This window comes from Mustela nigripes, chromosome 13 (genome assembly GCF_022355385.1).
Source record: "Mustela nigripes isolate SB6536 chromosome 13, MUSNIG.SB6536, whole genome shotgun sequence".
Taxonomy (NCBI): domain Eukaryota; kingdom Metazoa; phylum Chordata; class Mammalia; order Carnivora; family Mustelidae; genus Mustela; species Mustela nigripes.
In genome coordinates, this window is record NC_081569.1 from 13,193,144 (window position 1) to 13,214,007 (window position 20,864).

Genomic DNA, 20,864 nt, shown 5'->3' on the forward strand with positions numbered 1-20,864 from the left:
CACACACACACACACACACATCCCCAAAGTACGAACCCTCTGTAAGTGACTAGCTCTTACTTGTATTTCAGGGCTGAGTATCTACCTTCAAAACGTGCCCCCCTTCTCTACCAGACTAGTGTCCCTGATATTGTTTTAACTATTGGTTTAATCGTCAGTCTCTTCTGCTGTATTATAAACTCTGAGAGGGTAGATTCCATGGTTTTCTCTTCCACTGCTATGTTCCAAGTTCCTAAGACAATGCCTGTCACTGAAAATGCAGTCAATGAGAGAGTACTAAGTGGCTTATCACGCAGATAAAAAGGGGGGGGGGGCAGGCAATAAGGTTTGTGTGATGCAGTAGTGCTAGGGGTTGAGAGGTGGTCCTCTCATAATTTGATAATTTGAAGTTTTCAAAGGAAAAAACAAACAATAAAATGATCTTGTTCATGCATGTTTTGCATTTGAAATGTACACTTTATTGTGATTTTTATAGAAATCATGTTGCTTTATTGATACTGATCAGTTGCTTCAAGATAATCCATATTACACAAGACTGATGGTTTTTAATAATGTTACCTTCACAGGGTATAAGTAATCCCTGCTGGCATTTCTCTGATCATCAGGGGTTTTATTGATTTATTTTTACATTTGGTAGTTCTTCACTTTTGCCATCCCTATTATGTGACCTCATACCTTCAACTCACCAAAACAGAGAGGTGGCTAGCACCTGGAGATGTATAATCCATAAGCTGCTACAACCTAGAGGGTCACTGTAAATGGAAACAATGCCCAGGGATCCCGTGTGAGCACAAATGGTGTATCTATAAGTTCTATGACAAGTAAATTTGGTCTGGTGGCCAAAAAGGAGAAGTACAATCAGAGGTATTACAGCAAGTATCTGAAATTGAATCTTATTGCACAAATTAACCTTTACTAGTCCTTAGTGTGTTGACTAGTATGGCATGGTGTCAAAGCGTGACAAGAAATAGAAACTTAGAGGCACCTGGGTGGCTCAGTCATTTAAGCAACCTGCTCTTGATTTCAGCTCAGGTCGGGATCCCAGGGTTCTGGGATCAAGCCTCATGTCAGGCTCCCCACTCAGTAGCAAGTCAGCATCAGGATTCTTTCTCTCTCTCTCTGTCCTTTCCCCTTCTCACACTTGCTCACATTCTCTCTATATAAAATAAATACATAAATCTTAAAAAAAAAAAAAGAAACATAGGAACTTGTGTGCTCTTGTATATAAAAGAATGTAGTCTCCTTTCTGATAATCAATTTAAATGTGCATAGTTTCCTTCCCCACATAAGCAAAAAATAATGCTTTCTTCAAAACAAAACAAACAAACAAACAAAATAAAAAAGTCCTGGAGCAGACTGGGACTGTTGATTACACAACTTTTACCTTCAGTGGCTACTGATTACACAAAAGATTTGTGGAAATAATCTCAAGTAAAAGAATATTATTGGAGAAAAAGTGTAACATTACCACTTGACTGAATTCTTCTGTCAAATGATAGTGTTGTGTGTTAGGTAATAACAGTTGCAATGTGAGAGCTACAGTTCTAACCCAAGAGTGCCCTTGTCGGTCTGGCATACACATCTAATTTACAGGGGACTGATAAGAAAATACTTTATTCTCCTCCACTCTCCCCCAATCCCTCATCACCCATCCAAATCCATTCAGTGACGTTGCTACAACTCACTCTATGAATCGGAAATCTTTAAATCGCAGTGCCTGGGTGGCTCAGTGGGTGAAAGCCTCTGTCTTTGGCTCAGGTTATGATCTCAGGGTCCTGGGATTGAGCCCCAAATTGGGCTCTTTGCTCAGCGGGGACCCTGCTTCTCTCTCACTCTCTGCCTGCCTCTCTGCCTACTTGTGATCTCTCTCTCTTTCTCTCTCTGAGTCAAAAAAATAAATAAAATCTTAAAAAAAAAGAAAATCTTTAAATCTTTAATATTCAAATAATCTTTGTTGAGTAATTAATGTGGCTAATCTAGCTAATAAAACCACATTTCAGATGTAAGCTTCTCCGTTCTTCAGTTCAAGATATCTTTGGCAATCTGAAGTGGAAGTGACAATGTGGTCACCACCTTCTTTATTCCTTTGTTTTGAAATTTTCTTTTTTGTTCTCCTAATTGAGAGCCAAGTGGTAGTGATTTTTAGTGACAGGTACTGGTGTGATGTGACTGGTTTTCTTTGGCCATAATGGATAGTTTGAACTAACTCTTCCTGGTGTTTGAGAGTGGACAAAGCTGACTTTTGTTTTAGAAACTAGTTTGGACTCTAATATTACCTCTAGCTAGACATTAGACTCTACTTCATGATAGGAACAATTCATTTTCACTTAGTCACTTAGGTATCTGTTGGCTATCCTGAGTTTCAGCCTATGTTGGTTCACTACTTCCCACAGGCACTTCTGGGATTATTATTAATACCTCCAGGCTTACTCTCTTCCAACTTGGTGCTTATCTAGTCTATGAGAAATCCTCCTTCATCCTTGTCCTCTCATGACTGTAGAAGTAGTCAACTCCTAACTTGTACTATCCTCCTCTGCCCAGTAACCACACCCTTTTCCCTTCAGATTGGCTGCTTGATTAATATTCTATGGAGGTTCATACTTTTAGACCTAATGCACTGTGCCCCTAAACTTAAAGAATCACACATCAAACTCTCCAAAGAGATTTTGTTTTGAAGGTCATCTTACTGGGCTTGAGATAAGGGAAAAGCCTATCCCAACCTCCTGTCCTTTAGGGAAAGGGGTGAGCAAAAGTCTTTGATATTTTAAGAAATTCTCCAAAGATATTCTCCAATTTTCAACACATTTAGCTGAATTCCTGGACTTGGTCTTATAATCTGGAGGTAGGTGATGGGGGAGGATTGCAAAACCAGTTTTTATACATATCCTTTGTAAATCCTGAAAAGTAGATGGATGTCTTTTTTTCTTTATTTCTTTCTTTTTTGAATGTAGGTTTGGTGGATGCTGTTATGGTAGAAGAGGGGTTCAGCAAAAACAGAGACACAAAGAACCTCATTTTAATACACGATTACCAATAGTCCATGCATGAAGGAGGGCTATTTGATAAAACTGTGTTTATCATTGAAAACCTCTGCTCCAGAAGATGTGAGTATTTAATTAATTATTGATCATTTTGTAAGAAGTGAAGATTAGAAAAGTCACATTGGAACTAAAATCACATACCACCTTCTTAGTGTACAGCTGTAAAGATCCTTGCTATGAGAGTAATGTAGGTTGTGTAACAATAAAAGTTGGTCAAGAACAATTTTACTCCCATCTGGATTCAGTGGTAAAGGTTCTACAAAAAAGTATCAATTATGGTAATATGGAGGCTACTACAGGCCTCTTCAACACCCTGCAGGAAGATATTTTTAATGAGACTAAGAATTTGATTTTCCAAAGAAGAAAATATTATATCTGTGCAAATAAAAAAAATTTTACTTGGTTTTATTAATTGAGAAATTGAAAAATTACCAAAAAAATGCTTTTTCATGACATCGATAAAGCCAGAAAAGACTCTTTATATGATACCAAGTGATATGTTCAAGTGAGACATCTTAGTTATTCGTTATTTTGAAAGATAGTAATAACGTGATTGTTAATTTAAAAAGTATGTTTTACTTAAGCTAAGATATCCAGATTATTGTCATTTCAACATATAATCAGTATAAAATAATCAGTATCCTTTTTATTGAGGTATGATTGACACATAGCATATCAGTTTCATGTGTTCAGCATAATGATTCAATATTTGTATATATGGCAAAGTAACCACCAAAATAAATCTAGTTAAGGTCTGTCATCATACATAGTTATGAATTTTTTTGACCATGATCATTAACTTTGCAAATAAAAACAAAATATAAGAATTACTTCAAGGAACCTGATACCTTTTACTTTGAGAAAAATGAACTGAAGATGTATTATAGGGATACTAAAAGAAAATATCTTCAAATTCTACAAGACCTATGAAAGCATTTTCCAGAACTGAGTACAGCCTATTCCAGCTTTTGAATGTCAGGCAAGATTTACTATGGTGTCTGACGTCATTTTGAAGGGAGCAGTTAGTGAGAAATACCTTCATAATTTGGAACACATATTAGTTTGAAATATCTATAATAATCTGATAGAAACTACCAAACATTTGCTGCCATTAACTGAAAAACTGTAATTGTGACATTGTGTTTTCTAATCTAGTAAAAAGAAAGAGAAAGGCAAACAAAATTCTAAGCAAACAAATAATAGTTGAGGCAACTGTATAGCTTTTCAAGAAAAATCTTCTCCGGAGCTGACTCCTCACATCCCTTTTTTTGTTATATGTGAGATCACTATTTTTTTTTTAAAGATTTTATTTATTTATTTGACAGCCAGAGATCACAAGCTGGCAGAGAAGGAAGGCAGAGAGAGAGAGAGAGGAGGAAGCAGGTTCTCCACTGAGCAGAGAGCCCGATGTGGGGCTCGAGCCCAGGACCCTGAGATCATGACCTGAGCTGAAGGCAGAGGTTTAACCCACTGAGCCACCCAGGTGCCCCAGATCACTATTTTTAAAAATTGTTCTTGAAAATTAGATCATCATACCTTTTATTTTATACAGTTGCCTAAAGTTTGTGACTAATACCAAATATCTATTATATGACATGGACCCTTGGTGCTTTTTGAAGTCTTTGTACATGTGCCACTTAGCACTCTGTGTAACATGGAATTACTACAAAACTGTGTCAAATCAATGAGAAGCAGAATGAAAAACTGGTAAGTGCTATGGACTGAATTTTGTCTCCTTCCAGTTTGTATGATGAAGCCCTAACCCCCAGTGTGACTATATTTGGAAATAGGGATTTTAGGAATAATTAAGTTAAATGAGCTCATGAGGGTAGCCCCAAACCCAATAGATTGTAAGTTATATAAGAAAAGGGAGATCTCCCTACTACCACTCTCTCTTTTTTCCCCTCTCTCTCGCATCCTCTCTCTCTCTCTCTCTCTCTCTCTCTTTTTCTCTACCTTCAGTATGAAGACACAGAGAAAGGGTAGCCATCTATAAGCTGGAAAGAGAACTCTCAGCAGAAATGAGGTGAGCTAGCACACTTATCTTGGAATTCCCAGCCTTCAGAACAGTGAGAAAATAAATTCTATTGTTCAAACCACGTAATCAGTGGTATTTGTTAGAGCAGTCCAAGCTGACAAACGCAGTGAGAATACTAAATGGTGCAGCCACTATGAAAAAATGGTATGGCAGTTCCTCAAAGGATTAAAAATAGAATTACTATACAATCTAGTAATTCCACTTTCATATATATACCCTGAAGAATTGAATATTGGGTCCCAAAGAGATATTCTTAGGAATATATTCTTAGGAGCATTATTCACAATACTCAAAAGGTGAAAGTCGCCCCAGGGACCTTCAATGAAAAAATGGATAAAGAAAACAAATAATGTATCTAGAGTAGTTGAATTCATAGAAATGGAAAATCAAATGGTGGCTGCTGGAGGCTGAGGGGAAGGGAGATGGGGAGTTGTTTAACAGATACAGAGTTTCAGTTTTGTAAGATGAAAAAAATTTTGGAGATTGCACAACAGTATGAACGTATTTACAACTTCTTGAACTATACACTTAAAAAATTGTTAAAATTGAAATTTTATGTTCTGGGTATTTTACCAAAATCTAAGAAAAAAAAAAAGAAAAACTTAAAAAAAAATTGACAAGATTTACTATGAGAATCTGCCATGAGCTTGGTCCTTGACTATAACAAGTTATTTTTCTAATAGTCAGAAACATCAATTGTTAACCACAGTTCCCCATTATTCCAAAGGTCTTATGAGTTTATATATTTATCTACATTGCGATTCCAAATGGTCTAGAATAATGGCTTTGCCTCTCTATATTCTGCTTGTCTAGGAAAATTGTGTTTATTCTTTACCTTGACAGAACTGGGAGTATGAGGAAGAAAATAATGGAAAGTCTTTCCACCAGGAAATTAAATGCTGCCTTGTGCATTATTTGTGGGTCTGAGATATTCAGGTTTATAGCATGGCCATATGTTTTCAATATGTGTACATCAGCAGACACTTTGCTCTTTGTATCCTGTTGTGCCGAAGATTTCAAAGCACTTTATGAATAACAATTTCCTGAGATATAAGCTTCTGGAAGCCACAGTTAGTTTTTCTGAGAAGAGAGCATAAGCTTCATCTTGAAAGGTGTAGGGCAATGTGGGAAAAGGGCCTTATTCATGTGCAGAGGCAAGATTAGAGAGCAGGGTGTGAAGCACCAGGAGAAGAATGCCTCTGTTTGGCCTTTTAAAGTTTATAAAAACAACATAATAATAATGATAATGCTATTTATAATGACACTTAAAATGATGAATCAGTATTACTTTCCTTGAATTCCAGTATTACTTTCCTTGAATACATAAATGAGTCAAAGGAAGGACAAAGGTCTAAGCACTGAGCACTTTAAAAGGTGTTGTGGGTGGTGAGGAAAGCTTAGGGACAAAAATGACAAAAACTTAGATCTTGACATTGAAGAGCTTCTCATGTGTGTTAGTTTTCTATCACTGTGTTAAACACACATACACACACACAAAACAAACAAACAAACAGAAACAAAATCATAAAGGTGGCAGCTTACACTGGTAAAGGTCATAAGTTCACGTGGGAGGTTGAAAGAATCCTCTGCTCAGGGTCACATAAAGCCACCATCACAGGGACTGTTGGAGCTGCCATTCATATCCAGGGCTGGGGGCCTTGTCCTAGCTCACTGGATGCTGGTAGAATTCATCTCCTGGGGCTGTGGGGCTGAGGTCCTGTGTTTTGCTGACTGTTGACCAGGGAAAGCTCCCAGCTTCTTTAAGTCACTCGCAAGTCCTTGCCTTGAGAATGTCCAATACTGACCTTCTGCTGGAAGTCGAGGGCCAGGGCTGGCGACCTACTTAATTTTCAGGACATGGTACAAAGTAAAAATATGGAACCCCATGTTCAAATATCAGGAAAAGTGTTTCCCTTCCTTCCACAGCCTCTCTCCTTTCCTCTCATAGTACTTTTCCTTGGCTATTTAGTGTCACGGTGCTCCCTCTGGCTCCAGGATATCTGTGGGGTGAAAGCAGGTGTTCATGGGCCCTCAGGGCCCCACTCCAGGACTTGGGATATAGGGAGTATGTGTCAATTCCCTCCCCTATCCATTATCCAGGACCCTCTGGAGAGAAGGGCAGCAGTAGTTGTCGGACAGGGGATGGTAAACAGGCAGGTGGGAGGTTATATACCAGCGAAGTGAGGAGGTAGGTATAGGGGGGTCCACACAGGAGCAGAGCCTCCAAACACCTGACACGTGCTTCATTGTCCCGTTGGACTTCACCGACAAAACACAAATGCCAAGGTTGACTATTAGCTTTTCAAGATGGCAACTGGAGAACAATAAAACCCAAGTGAAGGACCACTTTCTGAACATGTAGTCTTGTGTGACTGCACCGGTCCCACACCCAGGAAACCTGCCACAGCTGTAACAGAAGGTGGAGAGGGTGCAGCAATGGGCAATGTGGGTTCAGTGATGTTCTGGGGAAAAATCTCCGTAGAATTCTAGGTTGAGTGTGGTTCTGATGAACAGAGTTAGTGCAGGAGTCAGGTATTAGAGGTCTCGGTGAAGATGAAAAATGGGTGGGGGTCCAGAGGAAGAAAGAGCTGAAAAGATAGGAAACTGTGATCTAAGAATAAGAAGTGAGAGTCTGACACTTCTGAGGCCATAGTAGAGGAGGCTGAGATGAAAAAAAAAAAAAAAAAAAAAGCCTTCTGTTTGTGGCAGTGAAGATGCCATGAGGGTGAGTGTTAATATGGAGACCTGTCTTCTTCCTCCTTTCTTGTTCTCCCAGTCCCCATCCTTCTCTCACGTCCCGAGATCTCTAGAAAGTCAAAGGGAAAATTGAGCCAAGGGGTTCTAACTTAAGAGCATTATTATTTCTAATCATTTCATAAGGGTCCCAAAACGTACATACACAAATCATCAATTTGTATGAGTGGGACACGTGAAGACCTCCCCTGGAGCTAAGATACCACAGAAATTTCTTTATCTTCTTCTAAAAAGAAACCACACATGTGATGCTGGAGACACATAAATATAACCATTTGTTATTTGTGTGACCTTTTTTGTATCTCTAAAGGCAAAAATGGAAATTTAAACATGCATAGTCAATGTAGCCTGTGTATTTAAGAAAACAGAAAAAAATGCCTTAAAATATTTAAACTGTGTAGTAGAATATCATGCATTCCTATAAACACCTTTTGTATTGAAAGGGAGGTGAGAGCACAAGGCAGTATTATTTTCTCCTGTGATGTTTTGCATTAAATTTACTTTAGGCATATTTGATTGATATCACATAACAAATGACTCTAACTAGGGATGAGGCCACTGAGCAAAAGTTGTTTACAATCCTTGAAGGATGTTTTCTTATTGTCAAGGTTCATAAAATCAGCAAAGTGCTGGAAAAAAGTATCTGAGAAAGAATATGAAATGCAGGGCATATCATCACACAACTATAAGAAAGACAGGAATATTAAGGAACTAGAATTCCCTTATAGTTTTGCATTTGAAAAAATAGTGCCCACTATCAATTCCCAATTGAAACCTACATTTTACAGTACATCTTGAGTTGTAGATGAAAATATTTTATGTAAAGAAAAGCCAGGAGACCAATTGGAAATTCCAGTATATGGAAGCTAAAGGTTGAAGCAGATCTGTTAAAAGAAGTCCTGAGATTCTACTTTTTTCTTAGCCCAGGTAGGCTGAAAGTGCCATATTGGAAGACCAAGTAACTGGAAGACCAAGGAAAGTAAGTAAGTAAGGCCAAGGAAAAACACTGAAAAGTTCTGTAAGAAAGTTTCATTTTATTGCCATAAACATGTGAGTTGCATCTGGCTGGACTCTCTCCCTTCAACTTCCTGTGAAGCAGAGTTAGATATTTCAAGAAGGCATTTTGATGATAGGAAGAAGAAAGAGGAGAGTAGCAAATGATGACAGAGTTCCTGGGCCATTTGAATGCCATCTGGATTTTTAAGTGTGACCTTGTGGGTATGCCTCTCAGATGATATAAGAAACCAGTAGAGACCCACTAGCAATCTCTGGTCTAGAAGAGGATTAATTTCACAGCCTCCCCTAATGCTCTGGCTGAATTCCTGGTAAATTTTAATTATTAAATTGTGCCTGGTATTTCAAAATAGATGTAGTAATGCACAACCCACTTGATACAGGGAGGGAAAAAAGGACCCTGTTTCATGGAAGATTCTCAATGGCAACTTTTTCTGGATCTCTGTTCTGCTGAATGGTAAGGTTCTTATACAGAAAAAGAAAATCCCATTAGAATTTTATTTTGTTAGATATTTATTCATTTATTAGAGAGAGAGAGAAAGGGAGAGAGTGGGACAGAGAGTAAGGGCTCACAACCCTGAGATCCTGACTTGAGCCAAACCAAGAGTCAGTCACTTAACTGACTGACCCACCCAAGTGCCCCTCAAATTTTAAATCAAAGTGCAATTCTCATTGTATTTGGGTGATAAAAATCTTTGACTCAGGGAAAATGTGCATTTATGTATTTGTATAATTAAAACAGGATTTAGAAACAGGTTTAAAAAAGGATGTGTCCCAAAGAGTTGGTATCTTCTTAAAAGAAGCTCGGGCTTCTGTAGCATTTCTGTATCATTTCAGCTTCCAGCAATATGCCTGCTGCTCACCTAACAGGAGAGGGAAAGATCCATCAAATCACTGGACATCAGGGGTATAAGTGCAAGTGAATTCCTTTCAGCTCATTCTGGTGGCTCCAACCGGGCATCGAATTTGCATCTCGGCACCATTAGATGGCCTGGAGTTCTTAATTACCAAACAAATGGAAACTTGCTGCCTGATGCTGTCAGCTCCTTTGTGTATCATTCTTCACAGAACATGAATGATTAATGGAATTTTCCCAACACAGTCAAAGTTGTTTGCTGATGGAATTAAAGCTGAAATTGGCAAGGTCCTAGTGGGAAGACTTTTGCTATAGTGTCACGAACCTGCCAAGCTCTCCAGATGAAAAATAGGAACAATTAGTGATAGCTCTGAGTAGTTCTCGATATTCTTAGAGTCTGGTCCTACATGAAAGTCATCTTTATTTGAATGTTGTACTGGGGGAAGATAGTGACATCCTGTCTTTTCTGTGGATTATAAACATCAGTGACAAGGTCTGTGTCCTGAAGTAAGGACTGTGCCCAGGTAGGTAGTAAGAAAGCGGCATCTTTCCAAAGCCTGAGCCAGAGGGAATGAACAAGGTCCGGTTCTGTTCATTTCAGCCCTGTCATGCTCCAAGTCCTAACACATTTCTGCTTACACTCAAGGAAGGTGGACTGGGCATCAGGGGATGACCTTACCCTGGAAAGGGTTGATTGTTAATGTCTAGCTTTATGAAGAGTTGTGGCTGTGGGGAGAGAATCCTCTTAATGATTCAGATAAGGAAAACAAAGGGTTAACTGAAAGCATAACTAACCAGGCATAATTAAGAACCCTCCATCTATTCCAGGGTTTTCTCTCACACTCTGCCTGGCCATACAGAGTTACATACTTTAAATTCTGCCTCTTGTAATACCCTGCCAAAATTCTGCAAAACCAACATTCAGTTTAACCCAACCCTGTTACCCCCCACCCCTCCCATGTTATCTGTTCTACCTCCCTAACAAAGATCACTGTAGCATGCTTTTTCTCTGCCAAGAGTAGCTTGCAAATAATCTTCCCTGTTTAATTATTTCCAAAATTGACAGTGACCTCTGTATCATGGTGATAAATATGGAATCAAGAGTCCAAAATTCCAGGCACTTGGCTGTGACCATGCAGATGGCATTGATGCCTGGGCATTAAGGCCAGGAATCTGCCTCCCTCATTATTAGAAAGTGGCTTGTGAACTCTTGGACATTATTTCTGTGATACTGATCACACCAAATACACCTACAGCTGACATACTTACACAGTCTTTTGGTGATTAAACAATGCCGCCTTGTTACAATGAAGACAAAATAGGTTTGGCAAAGCATGTAACTTCTTAATGCCCATGCCAATGAAAATTTCAGATGTCCCTGTTACTGGGTTTTACTGGATGTTATTGGCCCTCTCACTTGTAAATTTTAGCTTCCCTCAGCCAAATCAATGTGTAGTGTTAGGATTAGAATTTACAGGTTAGAATGAAGTCTTTGGTTATTCTCCTCAATGATGCACAGTTGAAACTGTACCCTTTGAAGGTGACTTTTCTCACTAGCTTCTGGAGTGAATACTGGTTTCTGAAACTTACATATGAGCCATCATGTGAAATGCTGAATCAGTATGGATTCAGGTCTCTGGGGGTAGTCAACTTGCTTAGATTTTCCAAGCACTGTTGGAAATCAGCGTCTTTGTAGCACTTAAGCTTGGAAGATGGAGCAAGCTCATTTGCAAACATAAATAATATATTGGTATCCACATACTAAGGATTTGGCATCCCTGTGTTGAGTCTGGGAAAGACAGTGAAAAACTCTCAGAAGATAATAGTTCCTTTGTATGTGGTGACACCAGCCATGTGCCAGGTAAGATTCAGGCTTGGTAAATGTTATTGATGCAGGTGTTAGTGTAACAACAGGATGTCAAAGACTGTTTTGTTAATTTCAATTGGCAATAAGCCCTGTCAGTTATAAAGGGGATGCCTTCTGTGTTGTTTTCCCCTTGCCTCTTGAAATCAGCTCCAAGTGCATAAAGTAAGGACACATTTTGATCTTTTGAAGAGCTCACCGTGTAAGTCCTAGAGCCTGTGCTTTGCAGATCTTTCTACATCTCAGTGAGATGGCAGATTTTCACAGCTTCACTGATTCCACCAAAAGCACTGAAGCCTTGCAAGCAGGCAAATGCAAGGTGATTAGCTAAAGAGCCACATAGATTAATCTATTCTATTAGCATGTGGTTCCAGTTTGGAAAAGGATGTGTGATTTCTCTCAGTTTGTTTCCAACACCATCAGGGACATACAGTCATCCCCCTGGGAGAGCAGAAGGAACAACAGATCGCCAGTGTCTTTAATCACCAGGGGAGTAGTTATTTTATAATACCCACATTCTTCCTTTGCACTATCCTGCTATTGGTTTATAACAAATGACTTGAGCAAAACGGGGAGCAAAGCCCACAATATTTCAGAAAGAAAACACTCTACATTCTTTCGTAACTCAAAATTCAGTTGGGTTTTAGTATAGCCTTTAAAATCTGGCTCTTAGGGAAGCGTGGGTGGCTTAGTCAGTTAAGCATCTGCCTTTGTCTCAGGTCATGATACTGGGGTTCTGGGATTGAGCCCCGCATTGGGCTCCCTGCTCAGAGGGTGCCTGCTTCTTCCTCTGCCTGCTGCTCTCCCTACTTGTACACTCTCTCTCTGAAAAATACATAAAATCTTCCAAAAAGAAAAATAAAATAAATAAATAGATAGATAGATAGATAAATAAAACCTGGCTCCTGACTGAAATGAGGTGAATATACACAATCAGGCAGAAATTGGGTGAGCAGGAGAGGTAATTTCTTTACCTTGGATTTATAGATTCTAGTGAGTAATAATTTTTAAAATGAAGGTAAGAATCAGAGAATATCTAACAGAGCACAAAGTGAGGTCCTCAGATAACATGCCTATCCTTCCTTTGAGGTACACGTGATATCAAGGGATACTAATGTCTAAAGACCTTGATAAGGTACATACCAGTCTGGTCTCTGACAGAACCAAACACAGCTCTGTCACTTGTTAGCTCTGTGACTTGAGCAAATTCATTTACCACTTTGGGTAAATGATTTCCTCATTAGTGAAATGGAGTCAAAATACATAATATACAAGGATGGTAGTAACTCAAAGAGGTAAGCTAAGTAACTGGAGAGCACAGTGCCTGAAACCTAATCAGCAATCAGTTGGCAATACTACTGCCATTTGGATTGCCTTGTCGATCATTTTCATTATTATGGGATGAGCATTCTGGTTCTTCAATGATGATTCAGTATGGGATGGCCTGAAGCTTTTTGGTGCACAAATAGCTGAGTTGACTTAATATTACAGTGAGAATGTGTACGTGCGGGTATGTGAGTGAGTGAGCGCCATGTCTGAGACTAGAGTTCAGCACTCTCCATGGTTCGGTTAACTTGATGATAGAGAGTGGAGGCCTCCGGAATAAAAAGCCAATGGGTTATTGCACCCAGTGATTCCATAAAAGTTATGAGTCAGAAAGAGATGGGAATGAGCCTTTCTTTAAACTTGTCCTCCCTGAGATAATTGCTTACAATTAACTCCCATGTTTTACTTTTCTCGTCCTGCCACAACCACGTTTTTTTTTCAGATATTCTGTAACTGTGAGTTTTCTGTCTTGTTTGATTGCTTGTTTGCAAACCTAGAAAATTCATAGAATATCTACAATGAGAAATCAAGACTGTTGGGGTGCCTGGCTGCCTCAGTTGGTTAAACATCTTACTTTGGCTCAGGTCATGATCTTGTGGTCCTGGGATTGACCCCTGCTTCCGGCTCCCTGATCAACAGGTAGTCTGCTTATCCTTCTCCCTTTGCCCCTCCCCTTGCTTGTGCTCTTTCTCTCTCTTGCTCTCACTCAAATAAATACATAAAATCTTTCACAAAAAAAGAAAGAAAGAAAAAACTAGCCATCCTGCAGGACAAAGGTAGCTTGATAGGAAGAACTACCTTCTACCCCAGGCCCAGAGGAAGGGGCCTGACAGAAGTAATCGAGTTTGTAGACGTGATTAGATAAAGAGAAGGGGTTGAGCAATTTTGTTGTGTATCAGATTTGAAGAAGACGCTCTTCAAAACACAAATATTACTAGCTCTGTGGACTTGGACAAGTTATGTAACCTCTTTGTGACTCAGCCTTTCTCATGCCTAAAATAGAGAAAAGAATTGTATCCAATATACCAAGCCATTGTGAGGATTGTGAGCCCATTTCTGCAACACACTTAGGACCATACCTGGCACAAGGTAAAAGCCAAATGATAGATTAATGGATAAAGCAGGAGAGTAGAATTATTTTATGTTATTGTTTTTCTTCTTTAAAAATACATGCATTTAATGTGTATATATATGTATACATACATATATATGCATGCATTTAATGTGTATATATACACATTAAATATACACATTAATTTCATGTATTTATTATAAATATATATATCTTATAAATATATTTCTTATACACATAAATATATATAAATATATTCATATATATATTTACATGTATATACACGTGTATATATATATGAAGATTCTCAAGGAATGTGCATTAAAATGGGTTGTATTGATTTTTCACAGAAATATGAACCATAGTTTAATTGACTTTGTTTTTATCAAAATGTTTCAATGTTCTGAATTTGGTAAACATTCCCAAAATTCTCTTTAGAATCATAAGACAGTTGTGTCTCCTCTCCAAGCTAATTTTACTCCTCTTTGAAGCTCTCCAGGCCTCTTAGAATTCTGAGGGTATAAGGTTGTAACAACATTTTCTACCATACAGATTAATTTGGGGGTACTATGTTCTATTAAGTGATTGGTTATGACTCTTTTCACTAGGGTCTATGATGGCAATAATCCCTACTCTCACACAAAGGCACTCATGCTTTATTTGTTTCTATTATTATGTTCCATGAAGGGATCGGTCATGACTCCTGTCTGGTGAGTGAGTATCATCTTCTCCTTTTTGACTCTTCACTTCATCAGAAATTGGGCTGGTGGTTTCCCAAACCCAAATGACATGGGGATTTTTCTTTTATTCTTTACAATGAAACTAATCAACAAAAAGTCCATCAGATAATCACTCGAGGAATTGCGGCTAGTCTCCTCTTTCTTTGGTTCCTGTTTCTCAGACAATTTCATCATAGGCCTGTAGAGCTGCACCCCAGGTTGATGTATCATCGTCAAATTCTGATAAAAAGCATTCAGGACTCCATCTGCATGGATTTCAGAAAAGAGCCAGATAGAACATCTGAGGCCTTTTATTTGAACCACCAGTCACTAGGGACTCACTTCAGTTGTTAAAAGTCAGAGGAAGGATCAGAAGGTGGAGAAAGAAGGAACAGAGGCAGAGGGTACTCTCAATCTTACCATTTTTGAGGTTGTTCTGTGACTCATCGAAATATCTTTTCAACCTGAGAGCTTTTATAATAGCTATGTGATCTACTCCCAGAACACTGCCATATTGTATTAAACATTTAGGAAGTGCATCACAAATACAACCATGAGAATAAGGGAACAGCACATTCAAGAGAGGTTCACTGTGAACCTGACCACCTCATTCTTTGTTTGTTTTTGTTGTTTGATTTCTTTTAGAAGAAAAACTGAAAGAAAATGGAGACAATTGGTTATAAGAAAAACACAAAGAAAGACAACCCCATCAAGACCAGACTTTCTACCAGGACAGGAAAGCCTTCCAAAGGAGAAAGAATCACGAGCCAAGTGAATAATCCAGAACTGAGCCAATGGTTTCATTCTACTGTAACGCTTGCCCTGATAATCATTTCCAGCTCTCAGTGTTACAAGGAAAGCACACTCACAACAGCTGTCACATTCTTGATTCTGTTCTCCCAGAAAAGGCTTTCCTACCACTCTGGAGATGTAAGACACCATATCAATGAGCCACATGTATGACTGCCCTGTTAACACTTGCTTCTGGGACACTGGGGAGAGGCTGAGTGGTCAGAAACCTCCTTTTAAGTACTTAGAAGAGAGACCTCCTGCTGTACCCCTAGACAACATAATGCACACATTCTACAGGAGTACAAAAATGTGTTTCTTTGCAAATTATGGCAGGCTAGCCCTTTAGAGCCATGCTCTCAAGTTCCTAGCTTGGAACTATTTTTGAAATGTATCTACTAAGACTTCTGTTGGTTCTGTGCTTTCTAACAACTCATTGTACTGAAGTTCTTTGCTGGTGATGAATACATAGATATTCTATCAGAGGATTTTTCTGCACTCTTTGGAAAGTAGTCAAATGTTTGCTGCTGAAATGGTGGGAAAAAGATTGTGATAATATTTGGGATGATTAGATTCGCTGCTCAAGGGCTTAACACAAAATGCATTGGTACCCAGTTTTCTTGAGCTCTGCATTATTGTGGAATTTGGCTATCTGTGGATGCCCATGTTTGACCAATCAAAACTTGTATTATAGTAAAAAAAAAAAAAAAAACAACTTTAGGTTAGTACTTAGGAGATTAAAGCTAATAGTGTTTGGCACTAACTATTTGACATCGGATTAGTGTTTTTCACCTCTGTGTTCAACTGTCTTATCCCATGAGAAGGAAACGTTGGGCTGAGTTATTTCAAAGTTCCCTTCTAACTGTGAAAATCAATGGTTATCATCCTAATATATGTGCTAATAAAATAAAATAATCAGACCACATTCATGAACTTCTAATAACAATTAGGCATTTCAGACTCAACTTTTTAAAGATGGATTTATTTTATTTTGAGAGGGGAGGTGGAGCAAAGGGAGAGAATCTTCAAGCAGACGCCCTGCTGAGCATGGAACCCCATGTGGGACTTGAACCCATGACCCATGAGATCACGACCTAAGCTGAAACCAAAAGTCAGATGCCTAACTGACTGAACCACTCAGGCACTCCCAGACTAAATTTTTTAAATTCAAGAACAACATACACACACACACATGCACACGCATGCGCACGCATGAAAGAAGAAAGGGAAGAAAAAAGAAAAGGAAAGGAAAAAAGGAGAAGAAAAGAAGAAATCTTAGCAGTAGCATCACAGGGGAGGATAAAAGATCAATGGATGCATACCTGTGCCAGATGCTTACAGAGTGGGGCTAAAAGATTAGATTCAGAAAGAAGAGTGCTTAGGTCCACATCTAACCTCAACTACCTACATGCGGAGTGACTTTCATCAAACTGCACATTTACCTGTGAGCTTCAGTTTTCTCATCTACAAAATGCTAACAGTAATCATAACTAACTTAGGGGGGATTAGATCATCTGTGTATGTTCAAGACAAAATAATCCACTCTGCAACTTCAAAAAATTTTCAAGATTTTATTTATTTATTTGTCAGAGAGAAAGAGAGTGAACAAGCAAGGAGAGTGGTAGGGCAGAGGGAGAAGCAGGTTCCTTGCTGATTAAGGAGCCTGATGTGGGGCATGATCCCAGGACCCTATGATCATGATCTGAGCCAAAAGGCAGACACTTAACCGTCTGAGCCACCCAGGCTTCCCTCAGGAAATATTTTTAGATGAAAAAGTAAAAACAAACAATACTCTTAAAAAATATATATATATATTTATCTGAGAGAAAGCACCTATGAGCAGAGGGTAGGGGAAGAGAGAAACAGAGGGATAAAATCTCAGGCGGACTCCACACTAATATGGAACCCAATGTGGGGCTCATTCCTAGAATCCTGAGATCATGACTTGAGCTGAAATCAAGAGTCAGATGCTTAACTGACTGAGCCACCCAGTGCCCTCAAATTATATTCTTAACAAGAAATAACAAGAGGCATATGTGTTTGCTTATTTTTCCAAAGAGCAGTATTTGAAGGATAATCAGAAATGATTTAAGAAGGTTCTCAGAAGGCAGTGTGTGGGAAATAGGGTGGAGAAGATATGGATGAGAGATTTGACGCTTACATCTTTTAGATTTGACTTTCAGTGATGCAAATATTTACATATTTAAAGAATGACACCAAGTTCAAAGGGAAAAAAAAATTCAACTGAACATGGAATAAAATAGAAAGAAACTGAACTTATAAATGAAGATGAAACTAGAACATGGAGAAAATACTTATTTCAAGTAAATTTGGACACTACTCTGATACACCTTTTGTTCATGTGTGAAATGTGTTCTAGGAGCAAAAAAAAAACACTGCAAACAAATTTTAAATTCATACAGAAGGAATATTGCTGCTAGTAATCTTTATTATAATTTTGAATCTCTATTTTTTCTATATTGTAGGAGCGGGATCCAAGAATTTCACTGTGAGGAAAATGTTAGAATTAAAAACAAAATTTAAGTAAAAGTCTATAGTGTTAAGTTTGTATTGGAAATATCAAAACAAACTCACAATTTATATATGTCTGTGTTTTTATTTTTATCTATGTATGTATCCATATGTGTATCTATCTGTCTATCAAGCCTATCATTATATCCTAGAAACAAGATGTTATACTAGCACTCAGATCTTGGTTTCTAAGTACCACTGCTATCTTTGAATAAAGTGATAAGGGAGAGTCCTCTTAGAGAAATAGCTATTTTTAGTTTTTGTTCAGAAAAAGTACAAGGTAAGACTATATGTTGTTGCATGTGTTTATGAAAGAAAATAAAGAAATACATTAAAAAGACATAAAATCTGGAGTTAAGGAACTCCCAGTGGCCCAATTTGGTACATCAAAAAGAAAAATGATGGTGATTTTTATACTTTATTATAATACATTAAAAACCTGAGCCCGTAGGAGCATTAAAAATGAATAGCAAGTATATAAGGGAGGAAGTACGCAGCTCTTCTTTAGAGAACAATGTTAGCTAATAATGGTAGGAAGAATAATATAACTAGAAGATCACCAATTTGCATCCCCCAATGTTTGCATCCACAGTTACTGATATCCCCAAGGATTATCAATGGAGGTTAAAATCATAAAATAAAAGACCGTTTGAGAATAAGTATTTTAGCAAATACCAAAGTATTACTATTATAGAATAGTGGCTACTTCAAGAATATCTATGTCCGAATCCCTGCAGTGTGTAAATATGTTAGGTTATACAGCAAAAGCCAATAATGGTTGCAGGTAGAATTAAAGTTGCTATTCATCTGACTTTACAGTATCAGAATTACATTGGGCTATGTGAATAACCCCAGTTTTATCCTAGGTCCTTAAAAATAGAACAGGGAGGGGCACCTCAGCGGCTCAGCGGGTTAAGCCTCTGCCTTCAGCTCAGGTCATGATCTCAGGGTCCTGAGGTCCAACCCCGCATCGGGCTCTCTGCTCACCGAGGAGCCTACTTTTCCCCCTCTCTCTATTTGCCTCTCTGCCTACTTGTGGTCTCTGTCTAATAAATAAATAAAATCTTAAAAAAAAAAAAAAAACACAGGGAGGTAGAGGGAAGGTAAGAGAAATGTGCCTTGAGAAGAGCTTGACCAGCTCTTGCTGGGTATGAAGATGGGGGAGAGGGTGATGAGGCAGGAAACGCGGGTGCCTTCTGGATGATGGAAGATTCGAGGAAAGAGGCTCTCCCTTGAAACCTCTAGAGAGGAAGCCCTATCCACACACTGATTTTTGTCCAGTGAGATCCATGTTGGACTTCTAACTACAGAACTGTAAATAACAATTTGTGTTGTTTTTTAGGGACTAAACCTGTTATAAATTGTTACAGGCACCATAGAAACAAAAACAATTATCCTAGAGAGTACTTATTAATTATATAAGGAAAAATGTACTCCTGGGATGGATACCCAGCAGTTACCACATTAACAAAATTAACACATGAAACACCTTCCCCAGTAAAAGGACCACTTGACATTATGAGGTTCCTATGTGATCCATAACAAAACACCCATTATCTATGGAGTGATCTTTCAAAAACCCTTAACATAAACCTAATCAGTCTGTATCTCATTTCTAGCTTTAAAAAAATACAGGGGATAGGAGAGAAAGATAAACAATACCTTGTGAAAGCAATAAAACAAATCTAAAACAAAGCACAATCTATAATCAGCTGGCCTACTGTCTTTTATAAAGTCAATTTTTAAAAAGATTTTATTTATTTGATAGAGAGAGAGCACAAGCAGGGGGAGCAGCAGGCAGAGGAAGAGGGAGAAGCAGGCTTCCAGCTGAGCAGAGACCCCAGTGTGGGGCTAGATCTCACCACCCTGGGATCATGACCTGAGCTGAAGGCAGACACTTAGCCAACTGAGCCCCCCAGGTGCCCTATCATGAAACTTTATTATTCTTCCATGTCATGATGGCACTGTGGCTGTTTTTCTTCCTAGAAGGTACATAGGGAAGGACTTTTTAGTAAAGTCTCATTCTGTCTGACATTTAACTTTAAACGATTCATCAAATCACACATGCACAAATGAAATATATCAAAATGTTTACAATTGTTTAAGTGATTACTATATGTAGGTTTACTGTACTATTTCATTAACTTATATTCAATGATGTTCAAAACACATGTAAACCATTTCAAGTTACAGAATGTTTTAAAAATTCAGTTGATCTAAAAGGATCAGATGGGTCTGAGGAACAAAAATACAATTATCTAGAGTTTAAAGTGCTTAGAAGATTTTCCGGGTATGAATGAGTCTTAATAAATCTTAGCTTTGTGTCTCCACCCTTCACCTGTGGGCCTGTGCTTTGTCAAGGCAGCAAGGGGTTCCCAAGATACGTGGGCAAGCAGCACCCCAGTAATAGCAGCCAAAATAGTAAAGCAAAGCAATTATCCACGAAGGTAGCAATCAACATAAGTAAAATATTAATACAAACTTAATAGCAATTAAAAACCAAGGACAACTCAATAAGACACTAATGATACACGGATAACTAAGCTTACTTCCTGGAAACTCTGGGAATTCTAACCATCTGCTTACAGAACTAAATGGTAGAGGCTTCACAGCCTTGCAAAGCTTTTTGTAGCAGCCAGACTTCCTGGCACCATACTGGATTAAAGTCTGAGAGGAAGCTCCCTTAGCATGCTAATTTTAGTTTATCAATATCACATAGTAGTGGCTCTTCGTAACTCATTTAATAGCTAGCTACCTACATCCAGTGGGATTTCATGTCATCTGCATATAAACAGCACACAATAAATTCCAAAATTTTGAGGGAGTTCTTGGACCTTCTGGAAGACCCTACACTTTATA